The sequence below is a fragment of the Papio anubis genome, chromosome 8 (genome assembly GCF_008728515.1).
Source record: "Papio anubis isolate 15944 chromosome 8, Panubis1.0, whole genome shotgun sequence".
Lineage (NCBI taxonomy): Eukaryota > Metazoa > Chordata > Mammalia > Primates > Cercopithecidae > Papio > Papio anubis.
Genome location: NC_044983.1, coordinates 9,113,119 through 9,121,896, shown reverse-complemented (window position 1 = coordinate 9,121,896; position 8,778 = coordinate 9,113,119). Strand labels below are relative to the sequence as shown.

General features: G+C 44.2%; 1 non-coding gene across 1 annotated transcript; it reads right to left on the bottom strand.

Annotated features, from left to right (window-relative positions):
* Positions 1–8,146: 8,146 nt before the first annotated feature.
* On the bottom strand, positions 8,147–8,250 carry LOC116268765. Its single transcript, XR_004175931.1, has one exon. It is a non-coding gene; the product is annotated as a small nucleolar RNA U13 (small nucleolar RNA).
* Positions 8,251–8,778: the final 528 nt, after the last annotated feature.

Sequence of the window (8,778 nt, the reverse complement as noted above, 5' to 3'; positions counted from 1 at the left end):
GGAAATTATTTAATTTGATCTAGAAAAACCTTCAAGATGTATTAAAATGTAAAACAGTTTGTGTAATATGATTGCCCTTGTTTATACAAGGAAAAACGATTTCTAGAGAAAAAGCCTGGCAAGAAGTACATTAGTGTGGTCCCGATGAGTGGTAATCTCGGAGTGGTAGAATAACAAGTGAGTTACATTTTATTTTCTTTTATAATTCTCTGTGTCTTCTACCAGGAGTATTTACTATTTCTGGAAAACAGACGAATATGTTTTATACAGATGGGAAACACTTTATAATGGATGACTTTTTTCCTGATAATTAATACATTTGAGTCAAAGAAGCCTATATGTAGGGTTGGACTGAGTGGAGTCAGCAGACATCTGCCTTTCTCAAGTTTGAGGTTGAACACATTGAAATGTTATAAAAAGAGAACTACCATTTGATCCAGCAATCCCCGGATCTACCCAGAGGAAAAGAAGTCATTACAGGAAAAAGATACTCAGACACACATGCTTATAGCAGTACAATTCACAACTGCAAAAATATGGAACCAGCCCAAATGCTAATCAATGAGTGGGTAGAGAAACTGTGGTGTATACCACTATATATGTATATGTATATATATCACATCATATATATACCACATCATATGTATACACACACACATATATCTCTATATATATATGATGGAATACTACTCAGCTATAAAAAATGAATGAATTAATGGCATTTGCAGCAACCAGGGTGGAACTGGAGACTGTTATTCTAAGTTAAGTAACTCAGGAATGGAAAACCAAATACCGTATGTTCTCACTCATAGGTGGAAGCTAAGCTATGAGGATGCAAAGGGATAAGAGTGGTACAGTGGACTTTGGGGACTCAGGGGAAAGGGTTGGAGGGGGTTGAGGGATAAAAGACTACAAACTGGATGTAGTATACACTGCTCAGGTGATGGGCGCACCAAAATCTCACAGATCATCACTAAAGAACTCACTCATGTTACAAATGTCATCTGTTCCCCCAAAATCTATAGACCTTTTTTAAAAAAAGAAATGTTATTTAGACAGAAATTTTGACTACATAATAGCAACAAATACTCATGTCACCACCGGTAGTCAAAATAAGCCTTTTCTTTTCTCTTTTTAAATTTTTTTGTAGAGATGGGGCTTTGCTATGTTGCCCAGGCTGGCTTCGAACTGCTGAGCTTAAATGATCCTCCCACCTCAGCCTCTCAAAGTGCTGGGATTACAGGCGTGAGCCATGGCACCCGGCTTCTTTTCTCTTTTCTTTTGAGACAGGGTGTTGCTCTGTCTCCTAGGCTGGAGTGCAATGCTGTGATCACGGCTCACTGCAGCCTCTGCCTCCTGGGCTCAAGTCATCCTCCTGCCTCAGTCTCCTGAGTAGCTGGTGTGCAACACCATGCCCAGCTAGTTTATGATTTTTTTGTAGAGATGGAGTCTCAATATATTATTCAGGCTGGTCTTGAGCTCCTGAGCTAAAGTGATCTCTTTGCCTCAGCCTCTCAAAGTGCTGGGATTACAGGCATGAGCCACTATGCCTGGCCCAGAATAAGTCTTTAAAAAAGTAAATTATATTTTGCAGTCCTTCGATGTTGTCTCTTATAAAGACTTATAAAGATAAGATTCCAAGACTTCACCTTAGCCTGCCACTTCTCCTCAACTCTATCCATATCTCCAGGGTGATCTCCAGCTGCTCTGATGCCCCTGTGTGACTGTCTGAAGGCATGGAAATGTGCCCCTATCACATTGGGGAGGGAAAAAGCAGATTACATGCAAAGCATGTCTGGCATATCTTCATTTATGTAAAACTGAAGACACCTATTTTATTTAATATTAATTTTTTTTAGAGATGGGGTCTTACTATGCTGCCCAGGCTGGAACACAGTGACTATTCACAGAACCCATAGTTTAATCTGTATACATGCACAGAACTTTCAGGAAGGAAATGCTCAAAATGTTAACTGCGGTTACCTCTGGGTGGTATCATTGTGAGCAATTTTAAAAATATATGGTTTGAAATTTTTGTAGGGGTAAAATGTCATTTTTATAAAATTGATCTGTGACTCTTGGATTGTTTGACTCATTCTTTGTTTAAGAGCTCTGATAGGAAAGAGCAAATTAAATATGATCTCAGGCCAGGCCCAGTGGTTCACACCTGTAATCTCAGCACTTTGGGAGACCAAGGCACGTGATCACCTGAGGTCAGGAGTTCGAGACCAGCCTGACCAATTTGGTGAAACCCCATCTCTACTAAAAATACAGAAAAAAAAAAAATTAACAGGGTGTGGTGGCATGCAACTGTATTCCCAGCAACTCGAGAGGCTGAGACAGGAGACTTGCTTGAACCCAGGAGGTAGAGGTTACAATGAGCCAAGATCATGCCACCGCACTCCAACCAGCCCAGGTGACAGAGCGAGACTCCGTCTCAAAAAAATAATAAATAAAAATAAATAAATAAATAAATAAGATCTCAAAATGCCAAGCATGGTGGCTCATGCCAGAAATCCCAGCACTTTGGGAGGCTGAGGTGGGAGGATCACTTGAGACCAGGAGTTTGAGACCAGCCTGAGCAACATAGTGGGACTCCATCTCTATAAAATGTTCAAAAACTAGCTGGGTGTGGTGGTGCATGCCTGTAGCCCCAGTGACTTGGGAGGCTGAGGCAGGAGGATTGCTTGAGCCCAGGAGTTTGAGGCTGCAGTAAGCTATGATCATACCACTGCACTCCAGCCTGGGCGACAGAGTAAGATCTCATCTCAAAAAAAAATTCCCCAAAATTAATTTTTAGAGAAAAAGTGGATGGAGAGTGGGGGTAGTAAGATGAAGTGGGGCTGCTGGAATGCTTAGCTTTGTTCTGGAGCATGTGTGCTTGGTCTTGGGGTGGTCGTGACCACTGAGCATGTTATGAGGGACACATAGATTTGATTTTACCCCAGGCCAAGGACTCAGAACGTTGGCACTGCTGAGTCCACTGTTCTTCCATGGAGGGGCACAGGCCATCTCCTTTAGAGAAGAATCATGAATGTACCCAAGAGTCTCAGCCACCTAGGAGGAGGGGACCTATTTGTAGGCCAAGCACATAGAAGAAAACCACCTTTTGAGAGGCAGACATTCAGCATTCAATTTGGAGGGTTGTGGGAGGCAGTATGAAAAGGTGGGTGATTAGGAGGATCTGCGATCAGAGAGACTTCTGTCCCCGTCCCACCCGACCACTCAAAGTGGGACCTTCTTACCATTCCAGACACATTCAATTCTCATGCCAGTGAGGGACTTGTTACCCCAGCTGCTGGGAGTGTGGTCACAGACTACCTCCAGCTGCTAGTGCCCCCACGGTTTGCCTCAGCTGCAGAGCCACCTTGCCCAGGGCCACACCCGTCAGGGCTGTCCCACGTCCAGCAATTGACGGAGAGGGTGTATGAAGGCCTGGCCACCCTGGCTTACTTCAAGACAACCCTGAAGTGCCATTCAGGCTCCAGAGCTTCCCTTGTGCTGGCTGAGGCTGGCGGTGGTTACACCAGAGCACCACTTCTTTATCTGCCCCCTCCTGCTCCCCTCCCTTCCCTTCCAAGCATGTCATCTCTAAGGCACCCCCTGAGGAACACACTACTTACTAACCCCAGAGTCTCCTTGTTAAGGAGCCCAACCTGGGACAGTTAAGTTACTTGATCACTCTGAGCCTCCATTTCTTTTCTTGTTCTAGAGATGGGGTCTTTCTATGTTGCCCAGGCTGGAATGCAGTGGTTATTCACAGGTGCAATCATGGCTCATTACAGCTTGAACTCCTGGGCTCAAGTGAACCTCGTGCCTCAGCCTCCCAAGTAGCTGGGATTCGAGGCACCTGCTACTGTGCCCGGCTTCCATTTCTTCATCTATAAAAATCAGGATGATAATAATTTGGTGTCCATTGCATTGGACTGAGAATTGTATGAGGTCATATATGTAAAACACTTACCAACTTGGTACATAATAATTGCTTAATAAATGGTAACTATTGTTATTGCTCTTAGAAAAGAAACAACTTATCCTTGACTCTCCTCATCATAATTCATTATCAGTTTATCCAGTAGTTTAGCCTCTAAGAGAAGGCTCTAGAAGATGTGGACACGGGGTGAATAAAGGCTGGTGGAAGACAGAAGTGAAGAAGGTCTGGAGCAAGGGATGTTACCAAACAAGGGCAGCCTGCAAAAGTGTGCATTCTTCTAATAAAAGATCAGTCTGGGCCAGCTGCAGTGGCTCACACCTGATAGCCCAGGACTTTGGGAGGCTGAGGTGGGAAGGCTGCTTGAGCCTGGGAGTTCGAGGCCAGCCTGGGCAACTTAGCAAGACCTTGTCTCTACAAAAAAGAAAAATTAGCCGAGTATGATGGTGCATACCTGTAGTCCCAGCTAGTTGTGAGGCTGAGCCAGTAGGATGGCTTGAGCCCAGGAAGTTATGGCTGCAGTGAGCTATGATGGCACCACAACACTCCAGCCTGGGTGACACAGTGAGACTGTCTCAAAGGAAAAAAAAAAAACCAGTTGACAGGCATCTGGGCCATCAACAAGCCTCCTACAAGTCTAGTTAGCACAAGGCAGTTCCCATGGGGCTGGCCACTTTGGTGCAACCTAACCAGTTGTGATCCTGGTCTGCCATGCTGGGAGAAGCTGGAGCCGCAGTGGCTTCTGGGAGAGTGAGCATCCTCCGTGGTCCATCTTCTCCAGGTGTTGCACCTAACACAGTTAACGGTGGCCCATGCTGCAGGACTGTGCAAGGCTGGGTCCCCACACTTTAACGAGGACTAGAGAGGGTATGTCTGCCCTCCCCACTGTCTCTTCTGTCTTCTGCATGCATGCCCCTCGCCCATTTCCTGGGCTTTGGTGTCCGACTCTAGGTCCTCCCAGATGTCCAGCGCCTGTCCTCACCCCCTGCATGTGGTGCTCCATTCGGAGCAGCAGAGGGAACCACGGCTTTACAGTGGCAGGGACTTTTTGTTCCCTGAGTCGTTTTTTGTATCTGGCTTGGCTGCATTTTTCTCTAGAAATCTGCGTCCTGGGTATAGATTTGGCTTCAGGAGAGCCGTCCATCTGGATGTGTTTGATTGTAAAGTACTGTCTTGTATTTAAAGTTATGACAGTCCATGATGAAGAGCAGACCTGGGCATGTGGTTTTCTAGCCCAGAGATTGCACGAAGCCTCTGGGGCTTCAACGAATGCAGGAGGCGTGCGGTCTGTAGAGTCATCTGGTATTCTGAGACATCCTATTTGTCCCCAAGCTCTGGCAAGTGAAGCTCAGAGCAGCCCTGGCCTGCCAATCCCTTTTCACAGTGCCTATAAATTTCATAAATCTTACTTTGAGGATATCATTTAGCTAACACATAATTTTTTTCTGGCGGTTTATTGATACTTAAAAATAATGTTTGCCATACTCCAAGTTGGGACTAGTGTACATTGATAGTCTACCATATGGCATCACTAGGAAATAAGGGAATTCTTTCTCTCTGTCTCTAAATAAAGCCCATTAAATAGAAAAATCACTTTCCAGGTAAATCTTTTTAATATATATATAAATGAATATATACTTCACCTTTTAAAATAATTCCTATCATTACTAAATACTAATGATCTGCCAGGCTTTTACATACATTATTTCATTTAGCCCTTAAGAACCCCGAAAAGCTGGTATTATTCTCACCATTTAGCCAGTGAGAAAAATAGAAGCCCAGATAACTTATGTAACATAGCCCAAATTACATGCTGGGTGAGCGAGTGACCGAGTGGGGATTTGAATTCAATTTTGTCCAACCCTGCAGCCCATGGGATTGTCACCACGCTGTGATGCCTCACTTATTTCGTACAAATTAGAGGTGATCAAGAATATTTTTAGCCTTTTCTTCATGAGTTATCGACAAAATTATGAACATCAGTGATAATCCTATGCCAAAGGACTGACTTAGGCAGGATCCTCAGGTGAAGTGATAGAAATCAAGCAATGCTTAAGCAAAGACAGAAGGAGCAGGGTGTGGCCGGGTCTCAGGAGTGAACTGGAACTCAGACCCATACCCATCGGGACCTTCTCCATCCTTCCTCTCTGCTCTACTCCCTGCACCTATTTCTACTTTCTTCTCTCTTTTCCTGCAGACCAGTCTGAAGGTGGGCAGTCCAGAGCTAATGTCCATGACTCTAGGGCATCATCAAAGACCTAGAGTCCTCACAGCTTCCCGCTCTGCCTTTCTTTTGCTTTTGCTCTTGTTATCAGAAGATGGCTGCCATTTTTGCAGGCACCTGCCTCTCCTTCCAGGCTAGAATACAGGATAAAGGTGAAGGGCAATGGAGAATCTATCTTTTTGCCTCCAGTGAACAGGGGCAGATCCTGCCCTACCATCATGGAGTTGCTAAACCCTCAGGGAAGATAAACATGGAGCAGTTAATTGCACAACTGAAGAATGCTGTTAAGAAGACGTAAGAGTACCCAAGAGAAATGAGTGCCTATGAAAGGCAGCTATAAGAATGTTCATATAGCTTCATGCATAATAGCCCCAAATGGCAAATAACCCAAACACCCATCAACAGAAGAATGAATAAATAAATTTCATACAATGAAAGACTACTCAGCAAAAATAGCAACAATCCGCTGCTGAATGCAACAGCATGAATCACTCTCACAGGCGTAGGGCTGCATGCGAGACAGCAGACACAAAAGAGCACACACTGCATTCTGTTTATATGAAATCTAAGAAGAGGCCAGAGAAGACAGAAGAGCATTTACCTCTGAAGGGGGGTTAGTATTAGTATTTTTTGAGTCAGGGTCTTACTCTGTCACCCAGGCTGGAGGGCAGTGGTGCAATCTCAGGTTACTGCAACCTCCGCCTCCCAGGTACAAGTGATTCTCCTTCCTCGGCTTCCCGAGTAGTTGGGATTACAGGCATGCACCACCATGCCCTGCTAATTTTTGTATTTTTAGTATAGACGGGGTTTCACCATGTTGCCCAGGCTGGAAAGGGTTTATATGTTGATCTGAATGGTGATTCTGCAGGCGTACACATATGCAAATTTGTCAAGGTGTGCACTTGTACACTTTTCTCTATTTACATTATCCCTCAATTTTTCTTTCTTTTTTTCTTTTTTTTTTTTTTTTTTTTTTTTTTTTTTTTTGAGTCTTGCTCTGTTGTCCAGGCTGGAGAACAATAGAGCAATCTCAGCTCACTACAGCCTCTGCCTCTCAGATTCAAGCAATTCTCTTGTCTCAGTCTCCCAAGTAGCTGGGACTACAGGCGTGCATCACCACATCCAGCTACTTTTTAAAAAGTAGAGTTGGGATTTCACCATGTCACCAGGCTGGTCTCAAACTTCTGGCGTCAAGTGACCTGCCTGCTGTGGTCTCCCAAAGTGCTGGGATTACAGGTGTGAGACACCGTGCCTGGCCCATTATCTCTCAATTTTTTAAAGGTAAGTGGATGGGGACCTAAAAGGGAATTTTCAAGTTTTTTTTGTTTTGTTTTGTTTTTGTTGTTGTTTTTTGAGACAGGTTCTCACTCTGTTGCCCAGGCTAGAGTGCAGTGGTGCAATCACAGCTCACTGCAGCCTCCAACTCCTAGGCTCAAATGATCCTCCTACCTGAGCCTCCTGAGTATCTGGGACCACAGGCACCTTGTTCCAAAGTAAATAAAGAGATAGATAGATATGTAGATAGTCCCTGAGGCTTGTAATTGGCCTTGTAGTTTTCACTGTTGGCTCACGGATGTGTTGCACAGTAGTTCTCAGTACATTAGAATCACTTTTGGTTTATTTTAATTTTGTTAATTTAATTTGATTCCTTTTCTTTTCTTTTCTTTCTTTCTTTCTTTTTTTTTTTTAAGAAATAGTCATGCTCTGTTGCCCAGGCTGGAGTGCAGTGGCATGATATCGGCTCACTGCAACCTCTGCGTCCTGGGTTCAAGTGATTCTCCTGCCTCAGTCTCCCAAGTAGCTGGGATTATAGGCGCATACCACCACATCCAGCTAATTTTTGTATTTTTAGCAGAGACGGGGTTTCATCATGTTGGCCAGGTTAGTATCAAATTCCTGACCTCACGTGATCTCCCGCCTTGGCCTCCCAAAACACTGGGATTACAGGTGAGAGCCACCATGCCCAGCCCCCTTTTCCTTTTTTGTTTTCATGTCAGACAGGTAATGTGCCAACGTTGTAACAAGGTTTGAGGGAGGCACATCTCATGCTTGAGCACAACAACCCAATCATCACAATTATGACCTACAAAAGGATCCAATCTGATTTTTGACACAGGTAATCTATTTACCTGGTTTAACGTTCAACTAATTTTAAAAGGTATGTAGGGAAAGTTACTCTCTGCCCTCTGTCTCCCAGTCTCCTAGAACTCCCTCAGAGGCAACCCTCATCCCAACGGTCTTGTGAATCCTTCCAGAGATTTTATGCATCTATAACCAAAGGCAACTACACATTATTATCTCCTATACTAATGGAAACATACTGATTTATACCAGCTTAATTCATATAACATTGGATCTTGAAACTTTTTCTTACCAGTGTGTAAATAGCTGCCCCAGTCTTTTTGATGGTTGCCTAGTATTCCAGTGTCTATGTTTACCAGCATTTATTTGAGTCCCTGGGTTTTTCTAAAGATATTCATGCCCTGGGGCTTCCTTAGCTCTAATGTGCCTGCATATTAGATGCAGGCAGGTGCGGGAACCACTGGCATGGCTCACTGGTCTCTTTCTTCCTTAGCCTATGGTAGGAACAGTCCTGGTTTCCTAGCACTTGGAGAGCTGGTCC